Source organism: Dermacentor variabilis, chromosome 3, assembly GCF_050947875.1.
Source record: "Dermacentor variabilis isolate Ectoservices chromosome 3, ASM5094787v1, whole genome shotgun sequence".
Taxonomy (NCBI): Eukaryota; Metazoa; Arthropoda; class Arachnida; order Ixodida; family Ixodidae; genus Dermacentor; species Dermacentor variabilis.
In genome coordinates this window covers 194,191,687-194,204,845 of record NC_134570.1, presented here as the reverse complement: position 1 = coordinate 194,204,845, position 13,159 = coordinate 194,191,687, and positions in this window count along the sequence as shown.

Here is a 13,159-nt window from a genome sequence, read left to right as displayed (position 1 = left end):
ATGACGTGGCACCGAGTCCTAGCTAATTAAGCCTAGCGATGGGCTTAGCCACCGCTTCCTTCTAGTGCCTTGCTCAGGTGTCGAAGAAGCGCATCGGGGACTGTCCGGAACTACCGTGGGACGCAGGAGTAAGGCCAAGGAGCCTCACTCAAACGTCGTCGAGGTCGGCAGCCAAGACTCGGGATGCCACCATCACGGCCTCCATAAACGGCTCGGCTCCTCGACCCTCCGGAACTTGCCCCTCCTGCACTTGCGCCGTTTCGATCCCTTTCCTCTCATCGTCGTCGTCGCTGCGAGCCGAATGTCTCTTAGGCATGACATCAGGAGGTCGCATAATTTCTTTGAAACTAAATGTATTTCGCGTTTCTGGAGAACTACAAGGGGTCTTACGTGAGAATGGCATGTATGGTCCCAAGATTCTCTAGAATACGATAATTCACTTTGAGCATTATCAGTGAAATGTTGACATTTGAAGAGCGCAAAAACACGCATTGCGGACTTTTTTTACGGAGAAAGTCATCATGGGCATTACAGTAGAAAGGATGGTCTATTGCAGCGCACAATTATGTTGGGTTGCTCACTTTTTCTTATTATTAGGGTATCTGAAGGAATTAGGGCAGGTGAAGAACCTCTGTAGATATTTGACAAGGTATTTACGCAAGCGTTGTCTACTCCTTGATTAAGTAATGCCGCTACGACTGTTCGTATCTCTACTGAATCAAATGGCTTTTCGTAATCTATGAAGCCATATCGAGAGGCTCACTGTACTCCTCGGATTTCTCAGTATCCTGATTAATGACATGGATGTTGTCCATTGTAGAGTATCCCTTCCTGAAGCCAGCCTGTTCCCTTTGTTGACTAAAGCCCAGTGTTGCCTTTATTTTATTGGGGAATATTTTCATAAATATTTTATATAACGCTGGGAGTAAGCTAATGGGCCTATCATTTTTCAATTCCTTAACGTCTCTATTTTCATGAATTAGTATAATGTTTGCATTCTTCCAATATTCTGGGACCCTTGCAGTCGATTGACACTTCGTATACAGAGCCGCCAGATTTCCAAGCATTATGTTTTCCCTATCTTTGAATAAATTGACTGTTATTCTATCTTCTCCTTTTGCTCTTCCTCGTTTCATGTGTTGCAAGGCCCTCCTGACCTCATCGCTGTTTATAGGAGGAGTTTCTGTAACCTGTTCATTACTGTTTCTAATTGAGGTATCCTGACTCCTCCGGATTTGTGCAGGTCAGTATAGAATTCTTCCGCTGCTTTTACTATATCTTCGGGATTGCTGATGATATTACCCTGCTTATCTTTCAGTGCATATATCTTGGTTTGTCCTATGCCAAGTTTCTTCCTCACTGATTTCAAGCTGCGTCCATTTTTCACGGCTTCTTCAGAATTTCTCACTTTATAGCTTCGAATATCACTTATTTTCGCCTTGTTGATCTGTTTTGACAGTCCTGTTGTTTTCTTTGCTACGGGTGTTTTTCTTATTTCGTTTGTATGCAGCATCGGGTCGATGCTTTTTTTAAGAGGGGGGGTATTGACACGTGCACTTATCTTTATCGGGCGACCACGTTTCGCCACCTAACAAATGTAATCGCACAGCGCGGGACGCGCCTGCATGTATCCGAAGTTTCTGGAAAGTTATAGATACTTCTACATGGCTATCTGTTGTCGCCGAACGTTGTGTTATCTGATTTCATCGTGTGACGCGAATGGTGTAGAACTTTGTGGAAGGTACGCGGGTCCGAACGATTAGTCTGGAACATTCGACGACTGCTGTATAAAAGCCGACGCGCTTGACTCGCTGATCAGATTTTACGACGATCGCCGACTGTGTTCGCCGCTATCGTTGTGCTTTAAGTGTAGCCTGTTTTGTGGGCACAGGTTCGCCCAATAAAAGCTAGTTTTTGCCTTTCACAGTTTTGCTACTGTGTTCTTTGACGTCACGACCACGTGACAATATTACCCTGCTTCTCTTTCAGTGTATATATCGTGGTTTACCGTATGCCAAGTTTCTTTCTCACTGATTTCAGGCTGCGTCCATTTTTCACGGCTTCTTCAGTATTTCTCACTGTATAGCTTCGATAATCACTTATTTTCGCCTCGTTGATCAGTTTGGACAGTTCCGCGAACTGTATCTTACCTCTTGAGTTGGACACTCATTTTTTGTCGTTTCGTTATTAGGTCCTTTGTTACTTGGCAGAGCTTGCCTACTGGTTGCCTTGGTGCCTTGCCTCCCACTTCAATTGCTGCCTCTGAAGCCATCCTACTTGCGCTTTCATGCAGTAGCTCTATGTCAACATCATTTCTCGGATTTGTGTGTTTGTGTGTGATGGTCATACATACAGTCATTGCTAGCTTTAAGAGACATCTGCCACGTGTCGAATCATTGGCGCACTTTTCCTAAGAAGTTATGTAAAAGTATCTGGTCACTAAAAGATTTCAATTATGTATATATGGCACAGTCATCTGCGAATAACCTCGCTGTAATTGTGGCCGAATCTTCGATTAGGTCGTTAATATACACCAGAAACAACACAGGCCCAAGAACTGAACCTTGAGGAACGCTTGATTTGACGTCACAGACCCCGGACCTATTTTCATCAATACTGACGAACTGTCGACGATCAGTAAGAAAGTCCTCCACCCATCTGACTACACATGTATCTCCTAAAATAGCCTTTAGTTTAATTATATTATTTACATTATCAAATGCCTTTTTGAAGTCGAGAAGGATCAGATCCATTTGTCCCTTGCCATCGATAACTTTGCTGAAATCCTGAACACTTTATAGTAATTGTATTACGGTTGACAAGCCCTCGCGAAACCCATGTTGATAGTTACTAAGAATTTTGTTCTGTGACAAAAACTGCCAAATGTACTTAGAAACACTATGTTCTAACACTTTACAACAGTCGGACGTTAGCGCAATGGGCCTGTAATTGACGGTACACGTGGTGTCGCCGTCTTCAAATACGGGTATAACTTTACTCATTTTCTATTCTTCAGGAAGTGTACCTGACGCTAGTGACTTCGTGAAGATAATGAAGAGGTACTTCGCAGTCAATTCGGCATACCTCTTTAAAAACAAGTATGGTACCTCATCAGGACCTGCCATTTTTTGTATTTAGGTTCAGCAGCAATTTCATTATTCCTTCATACGTTACCCGCAGTTCCTCTGCAACTGGTAGCTGTTGGCGTAGCTCAAATTTTGACTGCTTTCCATCATCAATGGTGAACACACTAGCAAAACAGTTATTGAAGGCCTCCGATATATGACCTTTATCCTCAATAAGTCCCTCTTCTGTGCTTACTTCAGTGACTACCTTCTTAGGTGGAGCCAGGTGCCTCCTAAACTTTTGGGGTAATTCATGTAGAAAAGTATCCATAGTGACACCATACTACTTGTTCCTCGATTCCTTCACCATTAACTTTAGCTGTTTAGTACGTACGATGCAGCATCCCTCTTGGTATGTCATCATCATCCCTCATCAGACCTTTATGTCCCCGTTCCTCCTACCCCTGTGCAGAGTAGCAGGCTAGAACGCCTTAGGTCAGGTTGACCTCTCTGCCTTCTTTCAATTAAATTATCTCTCTCAAATTATTTCTCTTAGCTGTTTACTTAAGTGTGACATATCATCACGAAGAGCAGAATCATGCGTGGGCGTATAAAGTGCCCTACGTCTTGCCACTTTTCTTTTCAGTTGTATGACCTCTCTCCTAATCCATGGGCTGCGCATTCGTTTTGTTTTACATTTGAGAGGTAAATAGCGGCCTATACATTTGTGAACCGTTCGCTTAAAGTTTAACCATAACTCATTGGTATGCGCAGATTCATCTCGACTTAATTTTTCAAACTTTTCGAAAGAGAAGGCTAGTTCATCTATTATTGCAGTATCATCAGCTTCATTAAACTGTCTGTAATATGAAACAAGCCTACGGACCCTTGAAAAGGAACTTATATTTAAAGTCAACCTTACAACCGAGTAACGATAATCACGACTCACATCATACGTGAGCACTACCACGTGTCGGACGAGAAACGCGGTGTTCACGGTTGGATTTACGTGTCGCCGTAGGTGTGCGGCTACCGGTGTCCACAACGCCGTCAAATACAAGGATCAAGAGTTCAGAATACTCGAGAAGAAGTCCACTGACCACTCCAACAACGACGCCTACCAGGACTACCACGACCACAACTAGAAAGAGGGCTACTACAACCACAAGAAGGCCGACAACTTCGACTACCTCGACCAGCCGCTACCCGGAACGTAAGCCATGCGTGATTTCTACGCTAAAAAAAATGTCGCAGTTTCGCCCGAATGGCGACGCATCGATTGCGTTGGCGAATTCGTGGAGTGCAAGCTATACGAACTAAGGATAGTATCTTTATTGTCTGTATAAACTTATAAACATAGCTATACTAACTAAATCAACAAGCATGGTGTTGCGCGAGCACAAGCAAACATCAACACATCTCACTCAATGATCACGGAAACTAGCAGTTAAAATGCTGTAGTGAAGAAGCGCGGTAGCAGCGGCGAGCGGACTGACCTTCGTGCTGCGTCTCGTATCAACGTGAACTAAGTCGCAATAACACAGCGCGCGGCGGACTCTGTTCCCGTCGCAAATGGCTTTCAAGATACAGTGGCCCGGTTGCGACTATGGAATGGCTAGGGAGCACAGCGGGGCGCGGCATTTCAGGAATCGGCCGAGGCTTGTGCGCAGGCGCTAGCAAGAGCGGGTGCGAGAGAGAAAATGTGGGGGCTCTTGCTCCTTTAATATGTGATTTTGGCTAGGTATTACCGGAAGAGAACTTTATTTGCTCGTATTATATGCGCTTGTCCATAGACGTGCCGACATAGACCTCAGACTCTGCCCAGGCGGCAGAGTCTGAGAACCTGAGAAAAAAGAACCGTCACCAGCGCCTCCATCGCAGCCTTGGCACGAACTGAGTAGTACAAAACGAGCTGTCCGCAAGCGAAGGTGCATAGGCCACAATGGACCCTCCTCTTTCCGTTTTGTCGAGGCACGGTTTCCTACAAATCAAAGACCTGGAAAGCTTCTTCGCCCCATTCACGCTTCGGAAAGGGAGGAAGCTCAGCAGGGCGAAGTACGTGTACAATATATTAAAGAAGTCTCGGGTGTTTTTTCGGCGTGCTGCAACTCGCAAGTACAGAGAGCATCAGGTTTGTTTATAGGCATATCAGCATGATAATCTAAGCATTTGAAATTCATTCATATTAAAATGTCCAGAAGCTAAGTACATCCTGAACAGACTTTCTCGAGCCTTACGGTGCTGTGCCTTCAATTCAACAACACTGATTTTCCCGTGGAGCACTAGGGGCCACAGTAGAGACGGGGCCCGCTCTCCAGAAGGAGTATTTTCGATCGTGCCATGCTAAATGCACATCGGACGTGCCTGCTTTACTTGCGTTTAACTAGCTGCGCGGCTCCCGCCAACCGATTTTTTCTCATGTTTTAAAGAAGGACACTTACATAAGTCAAGAGGGACCGTTAAAAATGGTTTTGAATAGTCACGGCGAGCAGCATACGAAAGGCCTGTCACGCGCGAACATACCGCTTCAGGAGAGCAGGCCCAATCTCTTTGGGTGCTCTCACAAGAAAATCAGAGATATCATTTGAAAGGGAGAGCACCGTAAGGCGCTAAAAAATTATAATCCGGCATGACTGACTCAGCACGAGCGCCGGAAGTGCGAGGAAGTCTGTTCCACGTACGTCTAGCTTCTGTGATTCGCGTACGTCCGACGTTCCTTTAGGCACAGGTAACACTAAATGGGGCGTCAGTACCACTGCTTCACCTGGTTCATCGTACCGGCAGCCTGCGCAGGATCGTATATGGCGCTTATATATTCTGACGTAGCAAAGCACGCGCGCACACACACAGGCTGCGTCACATTGGTAACAACAGCGTCTATACTCGGACGCACTGGCACAGCCAATGTAACCGGCAGCGGCTAACGCGCTTTGACCGGCCCGGCGTCGGGATGGCTTTTGCTAGATCCGTGCGTAGGTCGCGCCATGCGGACAGCGCCGACCCACAATGCATAGCGCTAAGAAAAAACGGGTTCGTGCCGCTTCGCCGAACGGTCGCAGGCAGTCATACAAAGCGTCACGCGCGTTGGGGGTCGTTCTGCATATGCTCCAAACAGAGCCGCCGACGTCGAAGTAGAGAGGGGGTGTCATTTTGACTGGCGCAGTGGGAGCGGTGCAGTGGGACTGGCCGCAAGCGACGCTTCCCGCGCGCTGGAAACGTCGAACTATAAATGCGCCCTAAACAAACTCGCGCATGGACATGGCCAGCCTTCGACCTCACTCCGCAAGGCGGCACGCCTTGGAATAAACGCATACAAAACGCGCAAAGAAACGCAGGCAAAGACCCACTGTCAAGCAGCAGAAGCCCCCAGATTTTCTCTCTGCACCGCCTCTTACTCACGCATGCGCACAAACCTCGGGCGACTCCAGAAATACCCATCTCACGCGACGCCCTGCAAAGGTGCTAGGAAATGTAATGTCACGGCCCGGGCGGGCGCGCTTCCCGGGTCGTGACATTACATTTCCAACCTTCGCTCCGGAACATTGTGGGCAACGGAAAACGGCACGCTTCCCTGCCGCTTTTCTCGCTTGCGGGCAATAGATTGAGCTGCCATTGCCGGCTAATTCTCGCACGCTTTTACTCGCATATACAGCATATCACGCGCGGCCACAATTTTATTGCCCTTGGGCTCTATACGGAACCTCACGGCGTCGGAGTCCTTTTGCGAAAAATCATTCCGAGCCACAACCGCGCAGACACTCCGCGTGGCACACATGCATTGCTGAACTAATTAAATTCCTCAAAGTAACATTCGTAAAAACGTTGTAGTTTCGACCGCAAGGCGAAGCATGGATTGTGGTAGCAAATTCGTGCGCAGCTTTACGGAGTAAGGGTAGTAGTTGTATCGGCCGTATAAACTTGGTAACATCCGCTTGCTAACTGAACTAACAAGCATGGTGTTAGTGCTGACGAGCTAACATTTATAGATCACACTTGTTGAGCGCAGACGGTCGCTGTGAAAACGCGGGCGTGAGCAAGCGCGGCAGCAGCAGCGAGCGATGTGACCTTCGTGCGGTCTTTTGCTTCAGCGCAGGAGCAGCGAGTCCACCTAGTGGACTGTCCATTTCGGCTGCAGCTGATTGGCTAGGGCCGCTCGTCTCCTCCTCGCTCGTACAGCTGCGGTCAATCAGCAGCTGCCGAAATGGACAGTCCTCTCGGTGGACTCTTACAGAATAGCCCCCCCCCCCCCCACATACCTTTAAAAATACGGTGCCCACGCCTATTCGCGGCCGTGCACTGGACGCACTTGTTGGCGGACTCGGCGCCGCCCCACTCCTTCCCGCGCTGCCTTCCTGCTTTCCTCATATATGGCACGCGAGATTGAGCCGCGATCGTCAGATCACCTTGCGCCCGGTCGCGAAATGAGCATTTGCTGCCAGAGCATCACGCTGCCCCCCCCCCCCCAGCCTTCTGCTCTCCGCTTTCCTGGTTTGCGCGCGATACATTGAGCCGCGATAGTAGGCTGCCCTCGTGTGCTTTCACTGGCACATAGAGCATACGACGCCGGGCGACCGCGTTATTGCCCTTGGACTTAATTAGCAACTGTAGGCTGACGACAAAATTAAGCTTGAAGTGTCCATATAATTGCGACCGCAATAAATATATAAATTACGACTTAAACACAACCTACAGAGGCGATAAAATTGATTTGTAGTTTTAATATACCAGAACACGTCATTCATTACGCGGAAACTCAAACACAACACCCTTTTCCAAAGCACGCACAATATACGATTATCCCAACGGTTCTACATTATCAGTGTTTGCACTTAACTCCTCAATAACTCATATCTGTGCTGTTTCTCACATTACAATATATATTTGGCGACAGAGCATGCTGCGGTTGTGGAGAATCACTTACTTTTTGATCAAAACTGCACGAGGCACCAACAACGATGGTAGGATGCGCCATTGCTGGGAATGGCTGTCTCTTGGCCGCTTCTTGCACGCGCGCGCTCTGAAGGCCTGCGCTCCTGGCGCGTAGTTTCGGCTTGTGGCATTCTCAGCAGCGTCAAGGCGTGGCTACTCCATACAAGAAAACAACGTGCACACACATTAGGCGAGGTATTTCAAATCTGACTGCAGAAGTAATTTTTCTGAGCACGCGGCTCACGCTGACACCCATGTTGGTCATGAGAGAGAAGGCGCTGAGTGGCTCGCGTCTCATAAGGGCACAATTTAACAGTCCCTATCTATGTACGTACCGGTAGTATCTTTAAAAAAACCATTTTACTACGGAGCAGAAACAGGCGACATCGCCTTAATGTACCGCAACACGAACGCCGGGATAAAATAATGGTTTCAGCGTATTTTCTTTCCCGTGGTAGTACTTATTTAGAGGCCGGGAGGAAAGCGGGCATGTCAGATGTTCAAACGCTCACGTCGGTTAATTTGTTTTCACAGAGTAGGATTGTGCAAATATTCAAAACCTTCGAATAATCAATCGAATAGTTTCCTCTTCGATTCTCTCCTCGAGTCATATAGACCCTATTATAAAATCCTGACATAATCTGAACACACTTTCCCGTACTTCACCTCATCGGATGCGTACAATAAAATATGAAATTGAAGCAAAAGGAAGCTACATTTCACCCCAGCCTCAACGCATATAAAATAACATAGAACGCTGCGTCGCTCAGGGAGTGAGATTTTTCTTTTGACACCACGATAAGTCGCAACAGAATATTGTTTCCACACGCCGCGCGGCAACAGGTATGTGTTTGATAATATATTTAGATGCAGTAGTTGTGCCTTCTCATCGATTTATATCCAAACACGTTTCATCGCATTATACTTGACCAGATAGCGATGCCATCTAGCTTGACTATTGTAATTAGGGATCAAGCGATATTTTTTTTTTGCTGTACCATCGCCGCAGACGATACACGCTTTGGTTGAGTCCCGAAGGTATACAGATGTGTTAATTGGGACACAACGAATTTTTTCATTAAATATTTTTATATTATGCGGTGTCGTCGCCTGAACCGTTTATTGTTGTTAATACAGCGATGCCACAATTCTTTTATACAGTCTATTATTTGCAAAGTATTCGAAAAATATTAACTTGGCCTCGAAATCTTTTACTCGCACACATCTGGCGATTTCCATCGCGCAAAAAATGCCCCTATCTTCGTCAGCTGACCGCTGAGTTCTAAAAAGTAGAATAAGTTGACTCTCTTCGGCGTAAACCGGAAACGGACTTCGAGAGTTCTAGCAACACATCCTTAAGGTCGCATTTCTCACTCGATACCTTTTGTTAGCACGTCAAAAAACTAAATCAAAATGAATTAGAATAATTAACGCACATCAACACAAGTATGGTCCGATTTCGAAGGCCATAGCGCCGCATCTATTTATATAAAATGCATTCGGTCGGTTTGCGTGCCGAAATCCCTATATGATTATGAGGCACGCCGTAGCGAAGGACTTCGCTTGATACGGCGTTATTTAGCGCGCACCCAATTAATGCTAAAGGGGCACATTCGCATTTTGTTCCCATAGAAACACGGCCGCCGTGGCTGGCATTTAGACCCGAGTCATCGAGCTTATCAGTCCAACGCCAAAGCCACTAGGGCAACCAGGGCAGGTGTCGTGTCTATAGTGATCGCAGAGTCCGCGAGTCGCACGTGGGCACTCATTGTGCTTGCACGGTTTCGTCACCTTGCGCGTGGATGGTCATAATCAGGCGACGAATAAAATACCTGTTAAAGGCAATGTTGCTGCTTAGTTCGCACTACGCGGACGATAATATCGTCACGTGGTGGTGACGTTGAAGAACACAGTAGCAAATACTGTTAAAAACAAAACTAACTTTTATTGGGCGAACCTGTGCCCACAAAAACAGGCTACACTTATAGCACAACGATAGCGGCGAACACGGTCGGCGATCGTCGAAAATCTGATCAGCGGGTCAAGTGCGTCGGCTTTTATAAAGCAGTCATCGAATGTTCCAGACTAATCGTTGGTACCCGCATACCTTCCACAAACTCCAACAACATTCGAGTCACGCGATGAAATCAGATAGCTCAAGGTTCGGCGACAGCAGACAGCGGATAGAAGCATCGATAACTTTCCAGAAACTTCGGATACATGCAGACGCGTCCGCGCTGTGCAATACCATTTGTTAGGCGGCGAAACGTGGTCGCCCGTAGAATATAAGTACACGTGTCAATACCCCCCTCTTAAATAGCATCGACCCGATGCTGCAAACAAACGACACTAATAAAAGAAAAGCACTCTTAGCAAAGAAAACAACAAAATAAGGAAGTTCGTCAGCGTCCGTAAAAGGGTTTAAAATGCACCACGGGGACCAACCACTCCAGATCGTGCGCGGCGTCGCTGTGAATGCGAAATGCCCTCTGGCACGACCTCATAGTCCAGTGCGCCAATACGTCGGAAGAGTTTGTAGGGTCCGAAATATCGTCGCAGTAGTTTTTCACTGAGTCCTCGTCGGCGTATCGGGGTCCAGACCCAAACACGGTCGCCGGGCTGGTATTCGACGAACCGTCGTCGGACGTTGTAGTGTCGGCTGTCGGTCCTCTGATGGTTCTTGATTCGCAGGCGGGCGAGCTGTCGGGCTTCTTCGGCGCGCTGGAGGTAGGTAGATGACGCCAAGGTTCTCCTCGTCAGTGACGTGTGGCAGCATGGCGTCGAGCGTCGTCGTCGGGTTACTGCCGTAGACCAGCTTGAACGGCGTGATCTGTGTTGCTTCTTGCACCGCCGTGTTGTAAGCGAATGTTACGTACGGCAGGACAGCATCCCAGGTCTTGTGTTCGACGTCGACGTACATCGCTAGCATGTCGGCGAGGGTCTTATTCAGCCGCTCCGTAAGACCATTCGTCTGCGGGAGGTAGGCCGTTGTCCTCCTGTGCCTTGTCTGACTGTATTTCAGAATGGCTTGGGTGAGCTCCGCTGTAAATGCCGTTCCTCTGTCGGTGATGAGGACTTCTGGGGCGCCATGTCGCAGCAGGATGTTTTCGACGAACAATTTCGCCACTTCTTCGGCGCTACCTTTCGGCAGTGCTTTTGTTTCAGCGAAGCGGGTGAGGTATTCCGTCGCCACGACGATCCACTTATTTCCGGTAATTGACGTCGGAAAGGGTCCCAGCAAGTCCATCCTGATCTGCTGGAATGGTCGGCAAGGAGGCTCGATTGGCTGTAGTAATCCGGCTGGCCTTGTCGGCGGTGTCTTGCGTCGCTGACAGTCTCGGCATGTTCTGACATAACGGGCGACGTCGGCGGTCAGGCGCGGCCAATAATACTTTTCTTGTATCCTCGATAGTGTACGAGAAAATCCGAGGTGTCCAGCGGTCGGATCGTCATGTAGGGCATGCAATACTTCTGGACGAAGTCCTGACGGGACAACAAGAAGGTAATTGGCGCGGACTGGTGAGAAGTTCTTTTTCACGAGTAGATTGTTTTGAAGCGCGAAGGAAGATAATCCGCGCTTAAGTGCCCTGGGGACAACGTCGGTGTGCCCTTCCAAATATTCGACGAGGCCTTTTAGCTACGGGTCTGCCCGTTGCTGTTCAGCGAAGTCCTCCGCGCTTATAATTCCAAGGAAGGCGTCGTCATTCTCGTCATCTTGCGGTGGCGGGTCAATGGGTGCGCGTGATAGGCAATCGGCATCGGAGTGTTTTCGTCCGGACTTGTAGGTTACAGTGATGTCGTATTCTTGTAGTCTGAGGCTCCACCGCGCCAGTCGTCCTGAAGGATCCATTATATTCGATAGCCAACACAACGCGTGATGGTCGCTGACGACTTTGAATGGCCTGCCATAAAGATAAGGGGGAAATTTAGCTGTAGCCCAAACGATGGCGAGGCATTCCTTTTCGGTCGTAGAATAGTTGCCTTCCGCTTTTGACAGTGACCGGCTAGCGTAAGCTATCACCTGTTCGATTCCGTTTCTTGTCTGGACTAAAACGGCACCGAGGCCTAGGCTACTGGCGTCAGTATGGATTTCTGTATCGGCGTACTCGTCGAAGTGCGCAAGTACCGGCGGCTTCTGCATGCGTCGTTTGAGTTCTTCAAATGCGTCGGCCTGCGGCGTTTCCAACTTGAAGTCAACATCACGTTTAGTTAGATGTGTCAAAGGCTCGGCGATGCGTGAAACGTTCTTGACAAAGCGCCTGTAGTAGGCACACATGCCAAGGAATCTACGCACTGCCTTCTTGTTGATGGGTTCGGGGAACTGTGCGATGGCAGCTGTCTTTTGTGGGTCTGGACGGACACCAGATTTGCTGATTACGTGGCATAGGAACAGAAGCTCATCGTAAGCGAAGCGGCATTTTTCCGGCTTCAGAGTAAGCCCTGACGACTTGATGGCCTCTAGTAGTGTCGCAAGCCGCCTGAGGTGATCGTCGAAATTTCCAGCGAAGGCTACGACGTCATCCAAATAAACGAGCCAGGTCTGCCACTTCAATCCTGGTAACACCGGGTCCATGACGCACTGGAACGTTGCAGGCGCCGAGCACCGTCCGAATGACATAACCTTGAACTGGTAGAGGCCGTCTGGGGCGATGAAAGCCATCTTTTCGCGATCTCTTTCGTCGACTTGTATTTGCCAATAGCCAGACTTGAGGTCCATCGACGAGAAGTATTTAGCGTTGCAGAGCTGATCCAATGCATCGTCTATTCGTGGGAGGGTGTATACGTCCTTCTTCGTGATCTTGTCCAGACGACGATAATCGACGCAGAAACGTAGGGATCCGTCCTTTTTCTTTACCAGGACAAAAGGGATGCCCACGGGATTTTTGACGGCTGGATGATATCGTTGCGCAGCATTTTGTCGACTTGTTCTCTTATAGCTGCATGTTCTCGCGGCGAAACTCGCTAAGGGCTCTGGCGGAGTGGTCGAGCGCACTCCTCGGTTATTATGCGATGCTTGGCGACTCGTGTTTGTCGAATCCTCGATGACGTCGAAAAGCAGCCTTTGTATCGTCGGAGCAGACTTCTGAGCTGCTGTTGCTTAATCACGGGGAGACTTGGATTAACGTCGTAGTCTGGTTCGGGAACCATCGTCGTCCGTGTAGATG